This window comes from Xyrauchen texanus, chromosome 49 (assembly GCF_025860055.1).
Source record: "Xyrauchen texanus isolate HMW12.3.18 chromosome 49, RBS_HiC_50CHRs, whole genome shotgun sequence".
Lineage (NCBI taxonomy): Eukaryota > Metazoa > Chordata > Actinopteri > Cypriniformes > Catostomidae > Xyrauchen > Xyrauchen texanus.
The window spans coordinates 3,283,597-3,298,746 of record NC_068324.1 but is presented as its reverse complement, the minus strand read 5'-3'; the positions used below and the strand labels follow the sequence as shown (position 1 = coordinate 3,298,746).

General features: G+C 38.0%; 1 protein-coding gene across 1 annotated transcript in view; it reads right to left on the bottom strand.

Annotated features, from left to right (window-relative positions):
* Positions 1-12,534, bottom strand: part of LOC127640623 (epidermal growth factor receptor kinase substrate 8-like protein 2) — a 53,203-nt gene extending 40,669 nt beyond the window's left edge. The window contains exon 1 of the mRNA XM_052123284.1: positions 12,269-12,534. The gene's annotated coding sequence lies outside the window, so the exon portion shown is untranslated. The remainder of the gene's footprint in view (positions 1-12,268) is intronic.
* Positions 12,535-15,150: the final 2,616 nt, after the last annotated feature.

Below are 15,150 nucleotides of genomic sequence, written 5' to 3'. Positions count from 1 at the left end.
ACTTAAGCACGGACAATAAACAGCCCAACCTGACCAACCAGAGCTGTCTGTAAAACAATCATCAGACCATTTAAGTCATACAAATGCTATGGAGTCCTTACGCAATGACCTAAAAGCTGTTCCAACAGTGAAATTCTGTTCCTTAAGCAAAGTGAGCAACAAACATACACAGACAAAAGCAGAGAGCATTTGACTATGTAAAGATTCTATCAGCGCATATATATATATATGGCGCCTGTTCAGCTGATCCCACACAGAAGATTTCCCTCGCCTATGTCCAACAAGCAGCCAGATTTAACTCCAAGAACATAAAACGTACCACATCAATTACACCTTCCAGAATAACCATGCAAGTGAAAACATATGTTACACACAAACTATATACGTAAAGTTTGTCTAGACGAAGCTTTTGTCTGAAAGTTTTAAAATATAGATAGCTAGTCAAGTATAAAAGATAGATAGATGGATAGATTTTGCATTTATAAAGCCACAATATGGCAGACCTTGCTTGTGTTTGTTTACATTTGAATTTTTTGAAAGTTAGAGTTAGAATTAACGAGCATTCCGTTGACCTGTTTGAACATTCCGTCAATGTAAGTCAATGGGTTTTTTTGTAAGTTTGATCATCCGCTGTGCGAAAACTGTTATCCCGATCAGTTAGAAAATATAGTGTAATGCAAGTCAGAATAGTCCGAAGGTCTGTGCCAAGGGTGATGGGTGTAGCTTGCAAACTCTAGGAGGAATTGCAATTGATAATTTTTGGAATTTTGAAATAAATCTCAACAAAGTCGGAAGAATAACAGTATGTTGGCTTGATGAAGCCAACATCATTTTACCAAAATAAACATTCTAACATTTGCTTTGTACAGTAGAGAGTAGTCCCTTTTTTCATAATCAAATCCCTTTATTGTCATATACACAAGTGCAACAGTGTGTGAAGTGTGCGGTTCCAAGCAACATAGCAGTATGACAATTACAATAAACATCTGATTTTCACACAACACAGTTTACACATCTGTTACACAACACAATATACACCTAATAATATAGAATACACACAAAATAAGAAGAGTGTATATAATCAAAATATTGTACACAGTATTGTATACAGAACTTTTTTTACCGTGGCCACATTTATGCAAAAAATTTATTACGTGCTTCATAACACATTTGGCTGCAGCTTCCTAGTGGTATTTCCAGTGGGGGGGGCGCCAAACGCCAGTGAAATGGCGTGGTAATAAGACAAGGTTTAACCCAAAATTTTAACCTAAACCTAACCAATAGTGATCTAAAATAAAATGAGAATTACACAAAACAGACATCCTTACCTGTAAACCAACGGTTGAACCCAACCGATAATGTCTAAACAAAATGAGAAATAAAAAGCAAATGTTCTGAAGCAACCACGTTATTTCGTATTGCTTCTACGACACTCTCGTCTCATGTGTCAGCTTGCGTGCTTGACTGGTTTCGATTTGCGGCATTCGAAGTCCAACCCTCTATGAGGTGAGCTAAAACAGAAGCCACTTACTTAGAAATAAGTGTGTAGATGTAGGGGAGTCTGTAATACAAGCGATGACATTTATCATTTTTTTTAAATGATGCCTTAGAGTAAAGTGTTTTGATATTATAACATAAGTGCAATAATAATAATGCAAAAAAAAAATATGTTTATAAAAGTCATAATCAGCCGTTGTACTCGTGATTTGTGTGAAATTGAATAAAACGCACAGTTGTTGTAGCGCCTCTAGTGGTCATTTCAGCAGGAAACTGCAGCTAAATGTAGAACGAGGAGCGTAAATGTCAAACCGCAAAAATGTTGTTATAGTAACGTTCATTCTATGAGACTAGTTTGAGTCTTATTTTATTTTTTTAAGTTGTTTAGATAATTTTACTAGAAAACAAGACAAAACTCATTGAAAATGAATGGGATGTTGTCGCTGTCTCGGTCTCGGTCGATGACACCGGCAGTGTGTCTGCCATTCACACACACACAGAGCTGCCATGCAAGGCCCTAGCCTGCCATTGGGAGCAACTTGGGGTTCAGTCTTTCCCAAGGACACTTCGGCATGTGGAGTCGTATGGGCCAGGAATCGAACCACCTGAGCCACAGCCCCCCCCCCCATAATGTCTGATGGTAGTTTTTATTTTTAACATGCTACATTTATCATGCTTTAATAGTGTGTTAAGAAATATCCAACATATATTCTTTCTTTTAGCCAAAAAAATCACTTATAAGGCTCCATTTCTGTTAAGATGCCCATGTACATAGACTGCTCAATAGGTTGTGGAACAGAGCTAGTGTCACCACTTCAAAAAGGCTTTTCCCATTGGTTGTGTATTGTCAAGGTAAATTCCTTTGGTGAGTTTAAATACCCGGAACGGCTGCTGTCTTCAAACTTGATTTCCACAGACTGCACATTCATTGACTTAAATCCTGTGGTATTTCACACCTGAGCGGATGAATGTACAGGCATTTTGAGCCTGGTCCAAAAGTACATTTTCTCACACAACGCCACCATTTAAAGCCACGTCACACTCCTCCACCACTGGACTCATTTTTAACTTTTTTTTTTTTAAGCAATCATTGGCTGTCCCACCCACTCCACCTTTCATTTGGATTCTAGGTTTGTTTGCTATCCACACAAAAAACCTGTTTGTACAGCCTGTTTTGTTTAGTAGTCACAGTGTGTGTGTAGTGACTTCATTTCCCAAGATGTATTGTTCGGTTATAAGCAAATACTTACTTTGAAATATACTGTAATTCAAATAGTGTCTGTGGTTCATACTGTAATTTTCCAGGTCTTAAAAGATGGTGGACCATGGCCATACAGACACAACTCGTATTGTTCACACTTCACAGTCAAAACAAGCATCTAAACCGCGTTCATCCAGCAACCTGATCTAATGCTAATCTATCACTGTATCAGAGTACAGTTACATGTGTTCACTACATGAAGCAAAACCTGCCAGAAGATGTTGCCAGAGGGACGGTGGTAATGTTTCATTACAACACATTACACAATGCATAATAACGGTCCAAATAAAATTAAAATACTATTAAATATTTATACACTGTATCATATCAAACATTCATAAAAGCATTTCAGAAATTTACCATTCTTACCTGCTTATGCATGCTTGCTTTCCTCACCATGAAAAACAACTGATCACTTCTATAGATGCCTTTAAGATTTTTTGCCTTTAAGGTTTTTCCATATCAGTTGAACAAGTAAGAAGTGGGCTAAGGAGAATTAAGATGAAGAAATCTCCGGGTCCAGATGGTATTAATTCTAGCGTTCTAAAGGCCTGTGCTGATCAGATTTGCAGGGTGGTACATTATATTTTTAACTTGAGTTTGCGTTTAGAAAAATTACCTGTTTTATGGAAAACATCATGTGTAGTACCCGTACCTAAATTAACAAATCCCACTGAGTTCTCGCACTATAGGCCTATTGCATTAACAGCACAGCTAATGAAGGTTTTTGAGAGATTGGTATTAAACCATTTAAAATCAGTATTGTGTGGTGCTGAGGATAAACTACAGTTCGCTTACAAAACTGGTGTTGGAGTGGATGATGCACTTATTTACCTCTTACATAAATCCTTAAGTCATTTAGAGACCCCGGACGGCACAGTTAGAATTACATTCTTTGATTTCTCTAGTGCATTTAACACTATTCAACCTTCACTTCTACGAAGTAAGATGGAAAATGTTGGAGTACATCAGGGTATGGTCAATTGGATAATTGATTATCTCTCTAATAGACCACAGTATGTGAGGATGCAGGACTGTGTGTCTCAAATAGTGAAGTGCAGCACTGGAGTCCCTCAAGGAACGGTTTTAGCACCATTTTTGTTCACTTTTTATACATCAGATTTTCAGTATAATTCTAAATCTTGTCATCTCCAGAAATTTTCAGATGATTCTGTAATAGTTGGCTGTATAAAGCACCACGACGAGACTGAATATAGGGAGCTAATAAAGAGTTTTGTGGACTGGTGTGATAAAAATGGCCTCAGGCTAAATGCTAGTAAGACAAAGGAAATAGTGGTTGATTTTAGTAGATTTCCCCAGAAAGCTGTACCAGTAAATTTAAGAGGTTCAGAAGTTGAGATTGTTACAACTTACAAGTATTTGGGTGTATATCTGAACAACAAGCTCAACTGGTCTGATAATATGATGTATGTTTACAAGAAGGGTCAAAGTCAGTATCCATTTGTTAAGACGACTGAGATCCTTGGGGTAGCAGGTACTACTAAAGATATTCTATGATTCTGTAGTCTCATCTGTGATTTTGTACTCTATCACATGTTGGGGAGGGGACTGTTGGAAAAGGAGAAGAATAAGTTAAACAAACTCATTAAGAAGGCAGGCTCTGTCGTGGGGTGTGTGTTACCCACTTTAGATGAGATAGTGCAGGATAAAATGATTGGGAAACTTTCTCTTATGAATAATCATGACTGTCATCCTCTTAATGAAATATTTGGAGCATTTGTGAGTACCTACAGCTCAAGATTAATTCATCCACGCTGCTACAAAGAGCGTTTTAGAAAGTCTTTTTTCCCAACTGCGATTAGATTTTATAACCAGTGTTATATAAGATGATATATAGATAATGGTCGTATATAATCATAATGCTTTGATGAAATTGATATTTGAGAACAAGACTTGTTGTTGTTGTGTATGTTGTCTGTTGTTGTTGTTGCTTATTTATTAATTGTATTTTTGAGCTGTTGTGACATATAAATTTCCCCTTGGGGATTAATAAAGTAAATCAAAAATCAAAGATCATTAACTGACTCGACATGTCTCTTAATGTATATGTGACATATATTTTATGTTTTCTAAATTCATGCAAAGTTTTGTGTGGGTAACAGACCTACAGAACAAAACTGCACATCGTCAGCCACTGACTGTCTTGTGAGTTTTATTCCTGCAGGGGGCGCTTGACGCTCTGAACACTGAATCCTCCATGCATCTGCATTTAAACGCTTTCTATCCTTTTGGGGGACATTTAACACTGGATAGTTATTTTTAATAAAACTGATAATTGCAAGGATTCATACCAGTGAATGAATATCCACCTCAGCATTATCTATAAAATAATAATACAAATCCTCATCCAGTAATAATAAAAGACTGCGATTGGCCCGTCCTGGCCAGCGCTGAGAAATGTATCAGGCACCATGTGACCTCGGCATCTAGTTGGGTGATTCAAACTCGTACAACTTAAGGGGGACTTCTGTGTTTTCTCTGAATATGACAGACTCACAGCCACTGCAAGGCATCTCATCCTAAATTATTTTCAGTGTTGATAAAAATATATAAACAAGGACAGATGCATGATTGGGGGGACAAATCACCCGCTCCCCACAGCGATGGGGCGGGGGTGATGCCGACCCCCCCATCTCTTCCAATATTGATATACAGTAAGAGTATGGATCTATAAATGAACAGCCTAATCTCATGAAAATTCAGTGACTGTGGTGAAGTGTTTTTCAGAATGGCATAACATGGTTCATCACACGTATATCAGCAGTTACGAGGGGAAATTTCCACTGTGTGGCGCTAAAAGAGAGTTAAACATTCTCCCCAAAAAAAATCATATTTTTAAGTTTAAGCCAAGTTTTAAATCAACAAAACTGACCTCCCTACCTAAGCCTAACCCTACCCTACCAAATAGTGACAGAAAAAGCAAACGTGAGATGAAAAACGCCATTTCTGACACAAACACATCATTTTGTGGTGCTTCATGTTCACAAGCGCAACACTGCATCAGTTGAACTACAGTGAAATTTGACCTCACCTGAACAAACTTGAAAACGAAGTATGATGCAATGCAAATGTCAAACTACATTTACATTTATGCATTTGGCAGACGCTTTTATCCAAAGCGACTTACAGTGCACTTATTACAGGGACAATCCCCCCGGAGCAACCTGGAGTTAAGGGCCTTGCTCAAGAGCCCAACAGTGGCATCTTGGTGGTGCTAGGGCTTGAACCCCCAACTTTCTGGTCAGTAACCCTGAACCTCAACCACTGAGCCCCCACTGATCACAAACTGCATCGCCTTTAGTCGTGCGCTATAGTAAAAGTGTTTCGATGTCATAAGATAGCATTATGCGAGGAACAGAATGAAAAGTGTTTATGAACTGATAATCTGCCATTTTACTCGTGATGTGTGTGAAAAGTAGATGAAAGTTATTTTTGTTGTAGCGCCTCAAGTGTTAATCTCACCAGGAAACTGCCCCGATAAGAGCAACAAATCAACAAATGCAATGCAAAAATCATTTTGGAAACATTTAGGTATCGTAACATGATACTATAAGACCAGGTTGAAAATTATAGTGGATAGCATAGCTAAGATAATTTGGTTTTGGGACAAAGTGATGAGAATAGTCTGAGACATTGTTGAGATCTCTTCTGGAACACTAGAGGAGACATATGTGAGATTACTGGGGTGCAACATAAAAAAGCAGAAGTCTTAATATGCTCTCCATTTAATATCACGGTCATCTAGGAGGAACAGATTTTGATTGAGATTGTATTCGCCATTTTCCTTTCTAATGGCTGACTACTGAAATCCAAAAACCGCAATGCTTATTTCCTTCCTTCTGCTCTAGAGTACTGAGGGGATGCCATGCCTTGTTAAAACTGCATGTTTACTGTTTCAAAATTGTTATGAAGGTTGCCTATATGCTTACATATACGGAAATAAAATAGCCTATTGCAACAGTACTTGCTAGGAGAAGAAATGACAAAGATAGTGAGTGATTTCGGGTATGTTTCGGGTTTCATTTTAATGCTGCCTTCATGTGCTTTCGGAATGATCTAACTTCCCACTTCTGAAACGGTAATTATAAGTACGTCGTGTTCAAGTGCCTTGTTGTCAGACAAAACGTTCATTCATATACATTTCTTGAGGAACTTTTATTTTGGCATCATAAAAAATATTACTCAGCTTGCGGATGATTTAATGAAATGTTGCTCAAATACAAGCTATCTTTACTGTGTAAAAATGTACAGCATGCATCAAATGATAGCTGATAATCAATATGACCAATCGGTAAGCGCTAACAATTAGTTATATTTAGAAACTTTAACAAGACCTGCCATTCACTACGGAGACCGTACTCTCCTCTGCCATGTTGAAAGTTTACGACTCCTCCCATCTCAGAAACTCGGGTATCAAAATGATCCCAGTCGCAATTACGAGTTGAGGGTCGTCCATGTGCAACTTCCGAGTGGGAAAATCATATTTACGATAATTCCGATAGCACGTGAAGGCCTGTGCAGACCTCTAGTACAGCCCAAAAATTCAATGGGCCTCATTCATGAAACATAAATGTTTAATTTAATGCAAATATTTACATCGTTCATTTTGCAAGTGGAAGTCGCACCAAAAAATGTTCTCCTCTTGTGCTCTACATTTCAACTGAAGTCTTCAATAAACAGCTAAATGTGGTCAAATTAAGAATATCAGAGTTCAAAATGTTTAGTCACAGCCATGAACTGTTTCTCATTTAAACGTAGGTGAATGTGTGCGTGTGCATGTGCATGTGCATGTGTGTGTGTACCTCGGGACGTGTCAACAAAGAGCGAAGTCTAGTGTCCTTGAAAACAAGATTGCAATAATAAATTAGAGGAGATTATTTTGAGTCACACTTATTCTTGAATAGACCATTTTACTAAGACGGAACGTGTCATTTTAGAACAATAAGTAAACAAGGAAAGAATCCCAAATCCAAAGAATTCCCCAATCATGAGTCTCTCTTTGCTGGTGAATGGTGTTATGGTTGGCTGGCTATTGAACAGGCTGACATAAATAGTGAGAAGGAAGTCAAGAGGATTTGAAAACGTGAACTTTATCAAATTAAAAGTGTGCAAGGCTCACAAGAGGCACAAGAGAAACCCACATCAACAACTTTTATGACAAATAATAACAAATAGGACAAAGAATTGTCATTTAAAGCTAACGTGTGTAAAATAAGTGCTACTAATGTCAACAAACCGAATTGCAAAAATACACATTTATTCAAACAGCATTTTTGAACACTGTAAAATGATATACAATACTGGGATTTCAGGGTTAAGTTGTCAAGAGAATGAAGCTATAATATTGGATATAACTTTACACAGATTACACAGGTTAGTACGCGATTTTACCACATTATTATGACGTTAACATCTTGTGGATATCATTTTGAAAGAATGTGCATTTTTGTACTGTACTTACTGTAACCATGATGTGTGGAAACCCACATTTAGCCACAAATACGGTTAAATGAGCTTAACTTTTATTGAACCAGAAATATTGCTTTAATAATATATTTCACTTCTCAGCATTAATTACCCATAACCATGTTATCCACACAACATAAAAGGGCATTTCCAGAAAGATTACATGACATTAATAATCAGCGTTTTGTGACCCCTGAGGTTGCGAGTTCGAATCCAAGGTGTGCTGAGTGACTACAGCCAGGTCTCCTAAGCAACTAAATTGACCCGGTTGCCAGGGAGGGTAGAGTCACATTGTGGCCGCGATTAGTGGTTCTCGCTCTCAATGGGGCGCGTGGTAAGTTGTGCATGGATCGTGGAGAGTAGCATGAGCCTCCACATGCTGCGAGTCTCCGTTGGGTCATGCACAACGAGCCACATGATAAGATACGTGGATTGATGGTCTCAGAAGCGGAGGCAACTAAGAATTGTCCTCCGCCACCTGGATTGAGTAACCACGCCACCACGAGGACCTAGTAAGTCGTGGGAATTAGGCATGCCAAACTGGGGAGAAAAAGGGGAGAAAATAAAAAAATAAAACAAAACAGTGTTTTGCCACCTAGAACGTGAATAGAAATTTGTGTTTAATTTATACACCGATCAGCCACAACATTAAAGTCACCTGCCTAATATTGTTTAGGTCCCCCTCATGATGCCAAAACAACAACAACCCGCATCTCAGAACTGCATTCAGAGATTATATTCTTTACACCAGAATTGTACAGAGCGGTTATCGGAGTTACCATAGACTTTGTCAGTTCAAACCAGTCTGGCCATTCTCTGTTGACCTCATCAACAAGGCGTTTCCTTCCACAGGACTGCCGTTCACTGGATGTTTTTTGCACCATTCTGAGAAAATTATAGAGACTGTTGTTCATGAAAATCCCAGAATTACTCAAACCAGCCCATCTTATCTTAATCGGAGTCAACAATCTCTTAAACAGGCAAGTAACCAATCAAGAATACGCACACAGAAACACACAGATCCCTCACATCTAAACGCAAGAAATCATATATCTTAATGACCATTTTGGTTTCCAAGCAATCGTGCAACAACAAACCACCTTCCTTCAACATACCACAGATAGAGCTGTGCTGTCTTTTTACGAGGAACAGGAGCATGTCATTTAATTTGCCTTCACTTAGGTGACCGAAGAAAAAACTAAAAAAAACGACTCTTTTGTGCATTGTGCCGTTTGTATGGCATTATAGACTTTATTCACAGAAGTGCAACCTTTGATTTTTGACGGGACTGAAAATTAAGCTGAGGGATTGACTCTTCAATGACATACACCGTTAAAAGCGGTGTATAAAGCTCCTAGATCACACCTAATTTCTGAAAGAGAATTTCCGAAGAGTTTTGTCTCTTGAAACTGAGAGACTGTATGTCTATCCTTCACAGCCATGTTGTTATTTCCATCAAAAATCAAAGATGGTGCTGCTGTGAAGAAGGTCTATTGTTTCAGTGATGTGATTCAGTAATGCCAATCAGGGTTCAGCTTTCAGATTTCATCCCATTTCAGGTGTAACTAAATTAATAGTTCACCGAGAAATGAAAATGTTGACATCATTTAGGCTAATAAGTAAATAACAACTTCGGTGTAACTCACACAAAGGTGTCACATGGCTTCAGAAGACTTGGAATACAGTGCATGAGCTTTACGGAGCACTTTCATAATACTGCTATGGTGCTTTTGGATCCTTAGAAGCTTGAAAGCTTACCTTAAAATTTTAAAATGTGTCTCTATTGAAGACAGAAAGTAAAACGAGAAAATAGCGACATTTGTGTAATATGACTGTTCATTTTTGGGTGAGCTATTTGTTTAAAGAAATGTTCATGGTTCAATAGAAGTTACGGTAAGCTCATTTGTGGAAAAACTTTGATTTCTGCAATTGACAAATTATTTTTAAAAGTACAAATCGGGGTTACAGTGAGGCACTTACACTGGAAGTGAACGGGGCCAGTTTATAAACATTAAAATACTCACCGTTTCAGAAGAATAGCCACAAGACGTAAACATTATACATAACTGGGTTTCAGTGTGATAAAATCACTTGCTAACCGCATCTGTGTAAAGTTATGCACTATTACAACTTTGTTGTCATGACAACGAAACCTTGAAATCAAGGAATTGGATTTAACTTGACACAAAAAAAAGGCTATTTTATCACACTAAAATGATGTTAACATGCATCATGTTTCAAAACTTTTGAAACGTATGGACTGGCCCCGTTGTGTCATGCACAACGAACCACGTGATAAGATGCGCAGATTGACGGTCTCAGAAGCGGAGGCAACTGAGACTTGTCCTCCGCCACCCGGATTGAGGTGAGCAACCGCACCACCACGAGGACCTACTGAGTAGTGGGTACTGGGCGAAAAGGGGATAAATAAATAAATACGAATAAATGATGGTGAATTGTTGTGGTAATCAACATTATGCTACAAATGCGGTTGATTGAGCTCAACATCTATTGACTCTGGGACATACTTTTCAGACCACAGAACCAGTAGAGATCCTGGTTTAAATTGAGTGTGCCCTCTTGTAAACTCCACTCTAATCTAATCAATGAGAGCGTTAAAAGCTATTAACAAAAAAGCAAGCCCCCCGTTGACTATTAAACTCACCTTTATTGACTTCAGTAAATTATGTAATGCCTTCTCAAACAGATGTGCAAACCGAGATAACGTCCGTGGGAGCATTGCCCTGCAGGGGAGAATTGGCTTTATAATGTGAATCAAACATAACCACCGCACTAAAAGCCAGAGTAGCCACTAAAGTGAGTCATTAAGTCCATCCGTAATGATGGGGAATAAAGGACCATGCGCCGCATGATATGTGTGTTTGTCTGGTATTGTAATGAGGGCAGAGAGACTGGAACAGAGTAACAAGAGGGTTTAGATTTGTGATTGATCGAGCAATCCCATTCGGATCACACTGACATTGTTGTATTAAAATGTAGTAAACACAGCTCTTGGAACCGGTCCTGATTGTCAAACCTCACCGAATGTAAAGAGAAAAATATAACAACTCAAAAGAATATAGAGTTATAACAACATGCAACACAAATATTTGATAAATGTGCCAAATAGACTATTTAGTCAAAACTATATGCCATATTTTGGTTTTCAAAACACTCATGCCATCCCAGATGTGTATGACTTTCATTCTTCTGCAGAACCCAAGCAGAGATTTTTCAAATATTATTTTAGCGCTGTAGGTAAAATAAGTGAATGGTGACCAGCTCTGAGGCTCCAAAAAGCACATAAAGGCAGCATAAACATAATCAATAAAACTCCAGTGGTTTAATCTGTGTCTTCAGAAGAGATATGATAGTTGTCGGTGCAAAATTGATCAATATTTATGTCATTTTTTTACCATAAATCTCCCCTTTCACTTTCTTTGTTTTTGGGGATTCACATTTTTCATGCATATCAACGCCTACTGGGTAGGAAGGAGAATTTATAGATATAAATATATATATATTGATCTGTTTCTCACCCACACCCATCATATCTCTTCTGAAGACATGGATTTAACCATTAGAGTATGGATTCGTTTTATGCTACCTTTGTATGCTTTTTGGAGCTTTAAAGCGTTGGTCACCATTCACTTGCATTGTATGGACCTACAGAGCTGAAATATTCTTTTTAAAAACGTTTGATGATGAAATGCCAACACATGCCATTTTTAAATGTATACATAAGCATGACTAACTTCTTGTTTGACAGTTGAGTCACTTAAGACTATAAGAACCTTTAAACTTTCATCCCAATAACCAAAACCACGCGAAAGCGAGTTTTTGCCTATTTGCGTAACGCAACACCGGGACGCAAATGGAGCGGCTGAGCGCCTCATTGAAAGTTTCACAGGTGTCCGCACCGCAAGTGCGACGCGACGCGACGCTCCCGTATGCACTTGTGGGAGCGTTCTCGCGTCACTCAGTCACCCTGAGGTGAAAATTAGGATATAAAAGTTCACTTACCCCTCAGCTGAGAGAAACTATAATCCACCGTTCCTCAGTCCGCCGATGATTTCTAGTGATCCAAAAACTCCTGTGGAAAACTCATCAAGTCTCAATCTCAGAAGTTTGTTCCAAAGACGGCCAAGACGACGAGGAAGACCTTGTTGGAACAAACAAAAACGTAAAACCCTGTTTAAAAGTGTTTTTATGAAGAAAAACAGTAGAACGGTGCAACAGGTGCGCTCGAGCGACAGGTGAGTGGCGTGCGTAACTTTACCTGCAGCGCGAGACAAGAGGGCGGAGCCTGCATATGAACGCCCGCTTTGTGTAGGCTACACACAAAACAAGTCATGGTGGGATCATTAAAGGACTTAACCCTGTAGCTATAAACAAAAGCATAAAAATAACTTTCTCATTTGCAAGTGTTATAAAAGCAAGAATACATTCTTGAATCACTAAAATAGACCTCAGTATAATTATTATTATTTTTATTATTTTTGTTGTGAAAAACATTACCTTTATAGGTCTAATGCCTGATCCTTGGAGTTAACCAAACAAGTTAACCAAGGCTTTATTTATTTAAATATGTGCAGTGAAATTAATCGACAACAGCCAACCCTAACAGCAAAGAATAATACTTTTGAACAATTTAATTCAATTTGTAATTCACACTGTGATGACAACATAACAACGTAAACCCTGTAATCCCACAAAAACTATTTACTAACTATACTAACTTTACAGCTCAAAAAATGCAAAAGTTTTAACAGAAGAATTAAGGTAAGTGCTTTTACACAATTATAAGCTTCACGTTTATGTCTTTAAACCCTCCAAAAAAATGGACCCCATTCACTTCCATTATAAGTGTCTCACTGTAACCTCGATTACTGCCCTTTTTTAAAGAAAAGTAGGGATGAGTTGAAATAAAATTTGTGATAACTGACATCATGCCATGCTGTTGATTGAGCTTAACTTGTATTGAACCCAGAATCTCATCCATACTGTATCCATTCCACTCTCACACAAGCTGTTTCAACAAACAAAACTCAAGCAATTCTTTATAAAATACAAAAGAAATGCACCAAATGTTGAAAAAATGATGGTGAAAAATCAATTAAAGCATGCTTTTCTGAGGGCAGTTCTCGAGAGCAAAAATGTGCATCCGTCACTTTTTGCATCATACCAGAAAAATATTTCTTTTATAAGATCCAAACGTAATTATGAACCATATTATTACCATCTTATATGCATCATGTGCTTGCAAAGTAAAGAAAAAGGTTTGTTACACAGTGGCAACATTGTGCAACCGAGAGTTAAAAGGAAATTCGTGACTGAAATCACAACAACCTTTAAAATATAACAGAACATGCATGTCATCCAGCCAGCTGCCTAGTAAGCAAATTCCTGTTCCTGGTCCAGTTTTGAAACCCTGTATGATGAAGGAGAGGCATGTCCAAAGAACAGCGTAAAAGAAGAGCAACAGGGTGGAACATCGGATAGGTTTGGATGTCACTGGACGCTGAGCATGACTCGGGGTGGAAAAGTCACTTCTGTCTTTGTGCTGAGTCTTATATCACGATGCAGGGGTTATTAAAGGGAAAGTTCACCCAAAAATGTAAATTCTGTCATTATTTACTCACCCTCGTGTTGTTCCAAATGCATTTTGAATTTCTTTCTTCTATGGAACACAAAAGGAGATGTTAGACAGAATGATCACCTCAGTCACCATTCACTTTAACAGCATATTTTTTCTATATAATGAAAGTGAATGGTGACTGAGACACATTTTGTGCCTTACATCTCCTTTTGTGTTCCATGGAAGTGTACTTTGCTCTCTAAAGAACACGCACACTCACACAAATAATGTTTATACCCATTGGTATGCAGACAGCTTGCTGAACTGAAGTAAATGCACACAGACCAGTGGAGTGTTTGACTTTGGGAACTTTGAGTTTTGGTTTATAATTAACATCAGAGGGCAGAACTGTAACACAAGGAAACTCACTTTCTCAGGATCACCTTCACTAGAAAAAAAGAGGCAATTCTGTTCAAATCTTTTCTTGAAATCCATCAAAACTGTTCAAAATAATGACTTATTAAAAGTTATTCAAACATGGGCAAATTACAAAGTAACTTGAAACAATGCCTGTGCATTTGAAGTTTGGTGCAATGCATTGTTTGATCTTCCGAAGGAGAAGCATAAAGTGATTTGCTTGTTTGACAGTTTTCATATAGAGTTGAATTAAGGACACGACTGAACTAATGAACCCTTTACATTAAAACCATTGACTGCAACACACACCTCACATCAAACCTGAATGTGTTCCAGTACATGTTAAATAAATGCCCCCTACTGGATAGATAATCTTGCTCGACAAACTAACAGCAACAATAAAGACATTTATGATACAACAGGCACTGATTTGAAGTGACTTACAAGCAGTTTGAAGAAAAGTGTAAACTATTGTTTTTCCATTTCTGCAAACTCTAGGTTGTAGACTATAAAGAATGACATTAATCACCCAACAGACTCACATAATATAAGATTTATTTATTTTTAAAGCCCAAACAAAGCATAAAAATGTACTCAAACTTCATGGGTTTACAGATAATGTTGCATAGCAACAAATCTCTGGCACCTCGTCATGGCTTTAGAGTACAACAGATACCGTGATGCATTGTAGGAACTGTAGTCAGTAGCACCACCAAATCGCCGCTGTTGCCATGGACATGTGATGAGGACTCAAACACGACCTAACTGGGAAAAATAAGACACGGTTAATACAAGAAACATTTATGGTGCGCAAATACAACACCATACAAACTCATCTCATAATGTAAGTTCAATGCAAAACATGATTTATAGCATGCATAATTCATGACCTCTGCATTTGACATTCACA